The sequence below is a fragment of the Telmatherina bonti genome, assembly GCF_933228915.1.
Source record: "Telmatherina bonti genome assembly, chromosome: 23".
NCBI classification, from domain to species: domain Eukaryota; kingdom Metazoa; phylum Chordata; class Actinopteri; order Atheriniformes; family Telmatherinidae; genus Telmatherina; species Telmatherina bonti.
In genome coordinates, this window is record NC_136632.1 from 33,596,429 (window position 1) to 33,610,809 (window position 14,381).

Here is a 14,381-nt window from a genome sequence, read left to right on the forward strand (position 1 = left end):
GATTCATTATCAGTGTGAATGTGATTCATTATCAGTGTGAATGTGATTCATTATCAGCGTGAATGTGATTCATTATCAGCCTGAATTTGATTCATTATCAATGTGAATTCCATTCATTATCAGTGTGAATGTGATTCATTATCAGTGCGAATTCCATTTATTATCAGCATGAATGTGATTAATTGTCAGCATGAATCTGATTCATTGTCAGCGTGAATGTGATTAATTGTCAGCGTGAACGTGATTCATTATCCACGTGAAATCGATTCATTATCAGTGTGAATTCGATTCATTATCAGTGTGAATGTGAATAATTATCAGTGTGAATGTTATTCATTGTCCGTGTGAAATCAATGCATTATCAGTGTGAATTTAATTCATCAGCGTGAATGTGATTCATTATCAACGTGCATTCGATTCATTATCAGTGTGAATTTGATTCATTATCAGTGTGAATGTGATTCATTATCAGTGTGAATGTGATTCATTATCAGCGTGAATATGATTCATTATCATCGTGAATTTGATTCATTATCAGTGTGTATGCGATTCATTATCAGTGTGAATTCGATTCATTATCAGTGTGAATGTGATTCATTATAAGTGTGAATTCGATTAATTATCAATGTGAATTCGATTGATTATCAGTGTGAATGTGATTCAATATCAGTGTGAATGTGATTCATTATCAGCCTGAATTTGATTCATTATCAATGTGAATTCCATTCATTATCAGTGTGAATGTGATTCATTATCAGTGCGAATTCCATTCATCATCAGCGTGAATGTGATTCATTATCAGCGTGAATTCGATTCTTTGTCAGTGTGAATGCGATTCATTATCAGCGTGAATGTGATTCATTATCAGCGTGAATGTGATTCATTATCAGCGTGAATGTGATTCATTATAAGCGTGAATTTGATTAATTATCAATGTGAATGTGATTCATTATCAGCGTGAATGTGATTCATCATCAGTGTGAATGTTATTCATTTATAAGTGTGAATCTGATTCATTTTCAGTGTGAATTCGATTCATTATCAGTGCGAATATTATTCACTGTCAGCGTGAATATGATTCATTATCAGTGTGAATGTGACTAATTATTAGCGTGAATCTGATTCATTGTCAGCCTGAATGTGATTGTCAGCGTGAATGTGATTCATTATCGGCGTGAAATCGATTCATTATCACTGTGAATTTGATTCATTATCAGCGTGAATGTGATTCATTATCAGTGTGAATATGATTCATTCAGTGTTTATGCGATTCATTATCAGAGTGAATTTGATTCATTATCAGAGTGAAAGTAATTTATTATCAGCATGAATGTGATTAATTATCAGTGTGAATGTTATTCATTATCATCGTGAATTCGATTCATTATCAGTGTGAATTCGATTCATTATCAGTGTGTATGCGATTCATTATCACCGTGAATGTGATTCATTATCAACGTGAACGTGATCCATCATCAGCGTGTATTCAAATCATTGTTAGCGTGAATTCGATTCATTATCAGTGTGAATTCGATTTAATGTCAATGTCAATGTGATTCATTATCAGCGTGAATGTGATTATCAGCGTGCATATGATTCATTTTCACCATGAATGTGATTGTCAGCGTGAATGTGATTAATTGTCAGCGTGAATGTGATTCATTATCAGCGTGAATATTATTCATTATCAGCATGATTGTGACTAATTATTAGCGTGAATCTGATTCATTGTCAGCCTGAATGTGATTGTCAGCGTGAATGTGATTCATTATCGGGGTGAATTCCATTAATTATCAGTGTGAATGTGATTCATTATCCGCGTGAATGTGATTCATTATCAGCGTGAATTCGATTCATTATCATTGTGAATATGATTCATTATCAGCGCGAATTCCATTCATTATCAGCGTGAATATAATTCATTTTTAGCGTGAATGTGATTCATTATCAGCCTGAATTCGATTCATTATCAATGTGAATTCCATTCATTATCAGTGTGAATGTGATTCATTATCAGTGCGAATTCCATTTATTATCAGCATGAATGTGATTAATTGTCAGCATGAATATGATTCATTGTCAATGTGAATATGATTCATTGTCAATTTGAATATGATTAATTGTCAGCGTGAATATAAGTCATTATCAGCGCGAATTCCATTCATTTTCAGCGTGAATGTCATTCATTATCAGCGTGAATATGATTCATTATCAGCGCGAATTCCATTCATTATCAGCGTAAATGTGATTCATTATAAGCGTGACTTTGATTCATTATCAATGTGAATGTGATTCATTATCAGCGTGAATGTGATTCATCATCAGTGTGAATGTTATTCATTTATCAGTGTGAATCTGATTCATTATCAGTGTGAATGTGATTCATTTTCAGTGTGAATTCGATTCATTATCAGTGCGAATATTATTACTGTCAGCGTGAATATGATTCAATATTAGTGTGAATGTGATTCATTATCAGCGTGAACGTGATCCAACATCAGCGTGAAGTCGATTCATTATCAGTGTGAATGTGATTCAAAATCCGTGTGAATGTGATTTATTATCAGCGTGAATTTGATTCATTATCAGTGTGAACGTGATTCATTATCCGCATGAATTTGACTCATTATCAATGTGAATGTGATTTATTATCAATGTGAATGTGATTCATTATCAGTGTGAATATGATTCATTGTCAGTGTTTATGCGATTCATTATCAGACTGTATTTGATTCATTATCAGAGTGAATGTGATTTATTATCAGCATGAATGTGATTAATTATCAGTGTAAATGTTATTCATTGTCAGTGTGAATTCGATGCATTATCAGTGTGAATGTCATCCGTTATCAGTGTGAATGTGATTCATTATCAGCGTGAATTTCATTCATTATCAGCGTGAATGTGATTCATTATCAACGTGAATTCGATTCATTATCAGTGTGAATGTGATTAATTGTCAGCATGAATGTGATTCATTGTCAGCGTGAATGTTATTCATTATCAGCGTGAATATGATTCATTATCAGCATGAATGTGATTAATTATTAGCGTGAATCTGATTCATTGTCAGCGTGAATGTGATTAATTGTCAGCGTGAATGTGATTCATTATCAGCGTGAATTCCATTAATTATCAGTGTGAATTTGATTCATTATCTGCGTGAAATCGATTCATTATCAATGTGAATTCGATTCATTATCAGTGTGAATGTTTTTCATTATCAGTGTGAATATGATTCATTCAGGGTTTATGCGATTCATTATCAGAGTGAATTTGATTCATTATCAGAGTGAATGTGATTTATTATCAGCATGAATGTGATTAATTATCAGTGTGAATGTGATTCATTGTCCATGTGAAATCGATGCATTATCAGTGTGAATATGATTCATTCAGGGTTTATGCGATTCATTTTCAGAGTGAATTTGATTCATTATCAGAGTGAATGTGATTTATTATCAGCATGAATGTGATTAATTATCAGTGTGAATGTTATTCATTGTCCGTGTGAAATCGATGCATTATCAGTGTGAATTTAATTCATTATCAGCGTGAATGTGATTCATTATCAACGTGAATTCAATTCATTATCAGTGTGAATTCAATTCATTATCAGTGTGAATGTGATTCATTATCAGTGTGAATATGATTCATTCAGGGTTTATGCGCTTCATTATCAGAGTGAATTTGATTCATTATCAGAGTGAATGTGATTTATTATCAGCATGAATGTGATTAATTATCAGTGTGAATGTTATTCATTGTCCGTGTGAAATCGATGCATTATCAGTGTGAATTTAATTCATTATCAGTGTGAATGTGATTCATTATCAGTGTGAATATGATTCATTCAGGGTTTATGCGAATCATTATCAGAGTGAATTTGATTCATTATCAGAGTGAATGGAATTCATTATCAGCATGAATGTGATTAATTATCAGTGTGAATGTGATTCATTGTCCGTGTGAATTCGATGCATTATCAGTGTGAATGTCATCCATTATCAGTGTGAATGTGATTCATTATCAGCGTGAATTTCATTCATTATCAGCGTGAATGTGATTCATTATCAACGTGAATTCGATTCATTATCAGTGTGAATGTGATTAATTGTCAGCATGAATGTGATTCATTGTCAGCGTGAATGTTATTCATTATCAGCGTGAATATGATTCATTATCAGCATGAATGTGATTCATTGTCCGTGTGAAATCGATGCATTATCAGTGTGAATTTAATTCATTATCAGCGTGAATGTGATTCATTATCAACGTGAATTCGATTCATTATCAGTGTGAATTAGATTCATTATCAGTGTGAATGTGATTCATTATCAGTGTGAATGTGATTCATTATAAGCGTGAATTTGATTCATTATCAGTAGGTATGTGATTCATTATCAGTGTGAATTCTATTCATTATCAGTGTGAATGTGATTCAATATCAGTGTGAATGTGATTCAATATTAGTGTGAATGTGATTCATTATCAGCGTAAATGTGATTCATTATAAGCGTGACTTTGATTCATTATCAATGTGAATGTGATTCATTATCAGCGTGAATGTGATTCATCATCAGTGTGAATGTTATTCATTTATCAGTGTGAATCTGATTCATTATCAGTGTGAATGTGATTCATTTTCAGTGTGAATTCGATTCATTATCAGTGCGAATATTATTACTGTCAGCGTGAATATGATTCAATATTAGTGTGAATGTGATTCATTATCAGCGTGAACGTGATCCAACATCAGCGTGAAGTCGATTCATTATCAGTGTGAATGTGATTCAAAATCCGTGTGAATGTGATTTATTATCAGCGTGAATTTGATTCATTATCAGTGTGAACGTGATTCATTATCCGCATGAATTTGATTCATTATCAATGTGAATGTGATTCATTATCAGTGTGAATATGATTCATTATCAGTGTGAATATGATTCATTGTCAGTGTTTATGCGATTCATTATCAGACTGTATTTGATTCATTATCAGAGTGAATGTGATTTATTATCAGCATGAATGTGATTAATTATCAGTGTAAATGTTATTCATTGTCAGTGTGAATTCGATGCATTATCAGTGTGAATGTCATCCATTATCAGTGTGAATGTGATTCATTATCAGCGTGAATTTCATTCATTATCAGCGTGAATGTGATTCATTATCAACGTGAATTCGATTCATTATCAGTGTGAATGTGATTAATTGTCAGCATGAATGTGATTCATTGTCAGCGTGAATGTTATTCATTATCAGCGTGAATATGATTCATTATCAGCATGAATGTGATTAATTATTAGCGTGAATCTGATTCATTGTCAGCGTGAATGTGATTAATTGTCAGCGTGAATGTGATTCATTATCAGCGTGAATTCCATTAATTATCAGTGTGAATTTGATTCATTATCTGCGTGAAATCGATTCATTATCAATGTGAAAATCGATTCATTATCAGTGTGAATGTTTTTCATTATCAGTGTGAATATGATTCATTCAGGGTTTATGCGATTCATTATCAGAGTGAATTTGATTCATTATCAGGGTGAATGTGATTTATTATCAGCATGAATGTGATTAATTATCAGTGTGAATGTTATTCATTGTCCGTGTGAAATCGATGCATTATCAGTGTGAATTTAATTCATTATCAGCGTGAATGTGATTCATTATCAACGTGAATTCAATTCATTATCAGTGTGAATTCAATTCATTATCAGTGTGAATGTGATTCATTATCAGTGTGAATATGATTCATTCAGGGTTTATGCGCTTCATTATCAGAGTGAATTTGATTCATTATCAGAGTGAATGTGATTTATTATCAGCATGAATGTGATTAATTATCAGTGTGAATGTTATTCATTGTCCGTGTGAAATCGATGCATTATCAGTGTGAATTTAATTCATTATCAGTGTGAATGTGATTCATTATCAGTGTGAATATGATTCATTCAGGGTTTATGCGATTCATTATCAGAGTGAATTTGATTCATTATCAGAGTGAATGTGATTTATTATCAGCATGAATGTGATTAATTATCAGTGTGAATGTTATTCATTGTCCGTGTGAAATCGATGCATTATCAGTGTGAATTTAATTCATTATCAGCGTGAATGTGATTCATTATCAACGTGAATTCAATTCATTATCAGTGTGAATTCAATTCATTATCAGTGTGAATGTGATTCATTATCAGTGTGAATATGATTCATTCAGGGTTTATGCGCTTCATTATCAGAGTGAATTTGATTCATTATCAGAGTGAATGTGATTTATTATCAGCATGAATGTGATTAATTATCAGTGTGAATGTTATTCATTGTCCGTGTGAAATCGATGCATTATCAGTGTGAATTTAATTCATTATCAGTGTGAATGTGATTCATTATCAGTGTGAATATGATTCATTCAGGGTTTATGCGATTCATTATCAGAGTGATTTTGATTCATTATCAGAGTGAATGTGATTTATTATCAGCATGAATGTGATTAATTATCAGTGTGAATGTGATTCATTGTCCGTGTGAAATCGATGCATTATCAGTGTGAATATGATTCATTCAGGGTTTATGCGATTCATTATCAGAGTGAATTTGATTCATTATCAGAGTGAATGTGATTTATTATCAGCATGAATGTGATTAATTATCAGTGTGAATGTTATTCATTGTCCGTGTGAAATCGATGCATTATCAGTGTGAACATGATTCATTCAGGGTTTATGCGATTCATTATCAGAGTGAATTTGATTCATTATCAGAGTGAATGTGATTTATTATCAGCATGAATGTGATTAATTATCAGTGTGAATGTTATTCATTGTCCGTGTGAAATCGATGCATTATCAGTGTGAATTTAATTCATTATCAGCGTGAATGTGATTCATTATCAACGTGAATTCAATTCATTATCAGTGTGAATTCAATTCATTATCAGTGTGAATATGATTCATTCAGGGTTTATGCGCTTCATTATCAGAGTGAATTTGATTCATTATCAGAGTGAATGTGATTTATTATCAGCATGAATGTGATTAATTATCAGTGTGAATGTTATTCATTGTCCGTGTGAAATCGATGCATTATCAGTGTGAATTTAATTCATTATCAGTGTGAATGTGATTCATTATCAGTGTGAATATGATTCATTCAGGGTTTATGCGATTCATTATCAGAGTGAATTTGATTCATTATCAGAGTGAATGTGATTTATTATCAGCATGAATGTGATTAATTATCAGTGTGAATGTGATTCATTGTCCGTGTGAAATCGATGCATTATCAGTGTGAATTTAATTCATTATCAGCGTGAATGTGATTCATTATCAACGTGAATTCGATTCATTATCAGTGTGAATTAGATTCATTATCAGTGTGAATGTGATTCATTATCAGTGTGAATGTGATTCATTATCAGCGTGAATTTGATTCATTATCAGTAGGTATGTGATTCATTATCAGTGTGAATTCTATTCATTATCAGTGTGAATGTGATTCAATATCAGTGTGAATGTGATTCAATATTAGTGTGAATGTGATTCATTATCAGCGTGAACGTGATCCAACATCAGCGTGAAGTCGATTCATTATCAGTGTGAATGTGATTCAAAATCCATGTGAATGTGATTTATTATCAGCGTGAATTTGATTCATTATCAGTGTGAACGTGATTCATTATCCGCATGAATTTGATTCATTATCAATGTGAATGTGATTCATTATCAGTGTGAATATGATTCATTATCAGTGTGAATATGATTCATTGTCAGTGTTTATGCGATTCATTATCAGACTGTATTTGATTCATTATCAGAGTGAATGTGATTTATTATCAGCATGAATGTGATTAATTATCAGTGTGAATGTGATTCATTATCAGCGTGAATTTCATTCATTATCAGCGTGAGTGTGATTCATTATCAACGTGAATTCGATTCATTATCAGTGTGAATGTGATTAATTGTCAGCATGATTGTGATTCATTGTCAGCGTGAATGTTATTCATTATCAGCGTGAATATGATTCATTATCAGCATGAATGTGATTAATTATTAGCGTGAATCTGATTCATTGTCAGCGTGAATGTGATTAATTGTCAGCGTGAATGTGATTCATTATCAGCGTGAATTCCATTAATTATCAGTGTGAATTTGATTCATTATCTGCGTGAAATCGATTCATTATCAATGTGAATTCGATTCATTATCAGTGTGAATGTGATTCATTATCAGTGTGAATATGATTCATTCAGGGTTTATGCGATTCATTATCAGAGTGAATTTGATTCATTATCAGTGTGAATATGATTCATTCAGGGTTTATGCGATTCATTATCAGAGTGAATTTGATTCATTATCAGAGTGAATGTGATTTATTATCAGCATGAATGTGAATAATTATCAGTTTGAATGTTATTCATTGTCCGTGTGAAATCGATGCATTATCAGTGTGAATTTAATTCATTATCAGCGTGAATGTGATTCATTATCAGTGTGAATTCGATTCATTATCAGTGTGAATTAGATTCATTATCAGTGTGAATGTGATTCATTATCAGTGTGAATGTGATTCATTATCAGCGTGAATTTGATTCATTATCAGTAGGTATGTGATTCATTATCAGTGTGAATTCGATTCATTATCAGCGTGAATGTGATTCATTATCAACGTGAATTCGATTCATTATCAGTGTGAATGTGATTCAAAATCCGTGTGAATGTGATTTATTATCAGCGTGAATGTGATTCATTATCAGACTGAATTTGATTCATTATCAGAGTGAATGTGATTTATTATCAGCATGAATGTGATTAATTATCAGTGTAAATGTTATTCATTGTCAGTGTGAATTCGATGCATTATCAGTGTGAATGTCATCCGTTATCAGTGTGAATGTGATTCATTATCAGCGTGAATTTCATTCATTATCAGCGTGAATGTGATTCATTATCAACGTGAATTCGATTCATTATCAGTGTGAATTTGATTCATTATCAGCCTGAATATGATTCATTATCAGCATGAATGTAATTAATTATTAGCGTGAATCTGATTCATTGTCAGCGTGAATGTGATTAATTGTCAGCGTGAATGTGATTCATTATCCGCGTGAAATCGATTCATTATCAGTGTGAATTCGATTCATTATCAGTGTGAATGTGATTCATTATCAGTGTGAATATGATTCATTGTCAGTGTTTATGCGATTCATTATCAGCGCGAATTCCATTCATTATCAGCGTGAATGTGATTCATTATCAGCGAGAATGTGATTCATTATCAGCGTGAATTCGATTCATTATCATTGTGAATATGATTCATTATCAGCGCGAATTCCATTCATTATCAGCGTGAATATAATTCATTTTTAGCGTGAATGTGATTCATTATCAGCCTGAATTCGATTCATTATCAATGTGAATTCCATTCATTATCAGTGTGAATGTGATTCATTATCAGTGTGAATTCCATTTATTATCAGCATGAATGTGATTAATTGTCAGCATGAATATGATTCATTGTCAATGTGAATATGATTCATTGTCAATTTGAATATGATTAATTGTCAGCGTGAATATAAGTCATTATCAGCGCGAATTCCATTCATTTTCAGCGTGAATGTGATTCATTATCAGCGTGAATATGATTCATTGTCAGCGTGAATATGATTCATTATCAGCGCGAATTCCATTCATTATCAGCGTAAATGTGATTCATTATAAGCGTGACTTTGATTCATTATCAATGTGAATGTGATTCATTATCAGCGTGAATGTGATTCATCATCAGTGTGAATGTTATTCATTTATCAGTGTGAATCTGATTCATTATCAGTGTGAATGTGATTCATTTTCAGTGTGAATTCGATTCATTATCAGTGCGAATATTATTACTGTCAGCGTGAATATGATTCATTATCAGTGTGAATGTGATTCATTATCAGTGTGAATTCGATCCTTTGTCAGTGTGAATGCGATTCATTATCAGCGTGAATGTGATTCATTATCAGTGTGAATATGATTCATTCAGTGTTTATGCGATTCATTATCAGAGTGAATTTGATTCATTATCAGAGTGAATGTGATTTATTATCAGCATGAATGTGATTAATTATCAGTGTGAATGTTATTCATTGTCCGTGTGAAATCAATGCATTATCAGTGTGAATTTAATTCATCAGCGTGAATGTGATTCATTATCAACGTGCATTCGATTCGTTATCAGTGTGAATTCGATTCATTATCAGTGTGAATGTGATTCATTATCAGTGTGAATGTGATTCATTATCAGCGTGAATATGATTCATTATCATCGTGAATTTGATTCATTATCAGTGTGTATGCGATTCATTATCAGTGTGAATTCGATTCATTATCAGTGTGAATGTGATTCATTATAAGTGTGAATTCGATTAATTATCAATGTGAATTCGATTCATTATCAGTGTGAATGTGATTCAATATCAGTGTGAATGTGATTCATTATCAGCCTGAATTTGATTCATTATCAATGTGAATTCCATTCATTATCAGTGTGAATGTGATTCATTATCAGTGCGAATTCCATTCATCATCAGCGTGAATGTGATTCATTATCAGCGTGAATTCCATTCATTATCAGCGTGAATGTGATTCATTATCAGTGTGAATGTGATTCATTATCAGTGTGAATGTGATTCATTATCAGCGTGAATATGATTCATTATCATCGTGAATTTGATTCATTATCAGTGTGTATGCGATTCATTATCAGTGTGAATGTGATTCATTATCAGTGTGATTGTGATTCATTATAAGTGTGAATTCGATTAATTATCAATGTGAATTCGATTCATTATCAGTGTGAATGTGATTCAATATCAGTGTGAATGTGATTCATTATCAGCCTGAATTTGATTCATTATCAATGTGAATTCCATTCATTATCAGTGTGAATGTGATTCATTATCAGTGCGAATTCCATTTATTATCAGCATGAATGTGATTGTCAGCATGAATCTGATTCATTGTCAGCGTGAATGTGATTAATTGTCAGCGTGAATGTGATTCATTATCCGCGTGAAATCGATTCATTATCAGTGTGAATTCGATTCATTATGTGTGAATGTGAATAATTATCAGTGTGAATGTTATTCATTGTCCGTATGAAATCAATGCATTATCAGTGTGAATTTAATTCATCAGCGTGAATGTGATTCATTATCAACGTGCATTCGATTCATTATCAGTGTGAATTCGATTCATTATCAGTGTGAATGTGATTCATTATCAGTGTGAATGTGATTCATTATCAGCGTGAATATGATTCATTATCATCGTGAATTTGATTCATTATCAGTGTGTATGCGATTCATTATCAGTGTGAATTCGATTCATTATCAGTGTGAATGTGATTCATTATAAGTGTGAATTCGATTAATTATCAATGTGAATTCGATTCATTATCAGTGTGAATGTGATTCAATATCAGTGTGAATGTGATTCATTATCAGCCTGAATTTGATTCATTATCAATGTGAATTCCATTCATTATCAGTGTGAATGTGATTCATTATCAGTGCGAATTCCATTCATCATCAGCGTGAATGTGATTCATTATCAGCGTGAATTCCATTCATTATCAGCGTGAATGTGATTCATTATCAGCGTGAATGTGATTCATTATCAGCGTGAATGTGATTCATTATAAGCGTGAATTTGATTAATTATCAATGTGAATGTGATTCATTATCAGCGTGAATGTGATTCATCATCAGTGTGAATGTTATTCATTTATAAGTGTGAATCTGATTCATTTTCAGTGTGAATTCGATTCATTATCAGTGCGAATATTATTCACTGTCAGCGTGAATAAGATTCATTATCAGTGTGAATGTGACTAATTATTAGCGTGAATCTGATTCATTGTCAGCCTGAATGTGATTGTCAGCGTGAATGTGATTCATCATCGGCGTGAAATCGATTCATTATCACTGTGAATTTGATTCATTATCAGTGTGAATGTGATTCATTATCAGTGTGAATATGATTCATTCAGTGTTTATGCGATTCATTATCAGAGTGAATTTGATTCATTATCAGAGTGAAAGTAATTTATTATCAGCATGAATGTGATTATCAGCGTGCATATGATTCATTTTCACCATGAATGTGATTGTCAGCGTGAATGTGATTAATTGTCAGCGTGAATGTGATTCATTATCAGCGTGAATATTATTCATTATCAGCATGATTGTGACTAATTATTAGCGTGAATCTGATTCATTGTCAGCCTGAATGTGATTGTCAGCATGAATGTGATTCATTATCGGCGTGAAATCGATTCATTATCACTGTGAATTTGATTCATTATCAGTGTGAATGTGATTCATTATCAGTGTGAATATGATTAATTCAGTCTTTATGCGATTCATTATCAGAGTGAATTTGATTCATTATCAGAGTGAATGTAATTTATTATCAGCATGAATGTGATTAATTATCAGTGTGAATGTTATTCATTATCATCGTGAATTCGATTCATTATCAGTGTGAATTCGATTCATTATCAGTGTGAATGTGATTCATTCAGGGTTTATGCGATTCATTATCAGACTGAATTTGATTCATTATCAGAATGAATGTGATTTATTATCAGCATGAATGTGATTAATTATCAGTGTAAATGTTATTCATTGTCAGTGTGAATTCGATTCATTATCAGTGTGAATGTCATCCGTTATCAGTGTGAATGTGATTCATTATCAGCGTGAATTTCATTCATTATCAGCGTGAATGTGATTCCTTATCAACGTGAATTCGATTCATTATCAGTGTGAATGTGATTAATTGTCAGCATGAATGATTCATTATCAGCGTGAATGTTATTCAGTATCAGCGTGAATATGATTCATTATCAGCATGAATGTGATTAATTATTAGCGTGAATGTGATTCATTGTCAGCGTGAATGTGATTGTCAGCGTGAATGTGATTCATTATCAGCGTGAATTCCATTAATTATCAGTGTGAAGTTGATTCATTATCTGCGTGAATTCGATTCATTATCAGTGTGAATGTGATTCATTATCAGCGTGAACGTGATCCATCATCAGCGTGAAGTCGATTCATTATCAGTGTGAATGTGATTCAAAATCCGTGTGATTGTGATTTATTATCAGCGTGAATTTGATTCATTATCAGTGTGAACGTGATTCATTATCCGCATGAATGTGATTAATTATCAGTGTAAATGTTATTCATTGTCAGTGTGAATTCGATGCATTATCAGTGTGAATGTCATCCGTTATCAGTGTGAATGTGATTCATTATCAGCGTGAATTTCATTCATTATCAGCGTGAATGTGATTCATTATCAACGTGAATTCGATTCATTATCAGTGTGAATGTGATTAATTGTCAGTATGAATGTGATTCATTATCAGCGTGAATGTTATTCAGTATCAGCGTGAATGTGATTCATTATCAGCGTGAATTCCATTAATTATCAGTGTGAATTTGATTCATTATCTGTGTGAAATCGATTCATTATCAGTGTGAATTCGATTCATTATCAGTGTGAATGTGATTCATTATCAGTGTGAATATGATTCATTCAGGGTTTATGCGATTCATTATCAGTGTGAATTCGATTCATTATCAGTGTGAATGTGATTCATTATCAGTGTGAATATGATTCATTCAGGGTTTATGCGATTCATTATCAGAGTGAATTTGATTCATTATCAGAGTGAATGTGATTTATTATCAGCATGAATGTGATTAATTATCAGCGTGAATGTGATTCATTATCAGCGTGAATTCCATTAATTATCAGTGTGAATTTGATTCATTATCTGCGTGAAATCGATTCATTATCAGTGTGAATTCGATTCATTATCAGTGTGAATGTGATTCATTATCAGTGTGAATATGATTCATTCAGGGTTTATGCGATTCATTATCAGTGTGAATTCGATTCATTATCAGTGTGAATGTGATTCATTATCAGTGTGAATATGATTCATTCAGGGTTTATGCGATTCATTATCAGAGTGAATTTGATTCATTATCAGAGTGAATGTGATTTATTATCAGCATGAATGTGATTAATTATCAGCGTGAATGTGATTCATTATCAGCGTGAATTCCATTAATTATCAGTGTGAATTTGATTCATTATCTGCGTGAAATCGATTCATTATCAGTGTGAATTCGATTCATTATCAGTGTGAATGTGATTCATTATCAGTGTGAATATGATTCATTCAGGGTTTATGCGATTCATTATCAGAGTGAATTTGATTCATTATCAGAGTGAATGTGATTTATTATCAGCATGAATGTGATTAATTATCAGTGTGAATGTTATTCATTGTCCGTGTGAAATCGATGC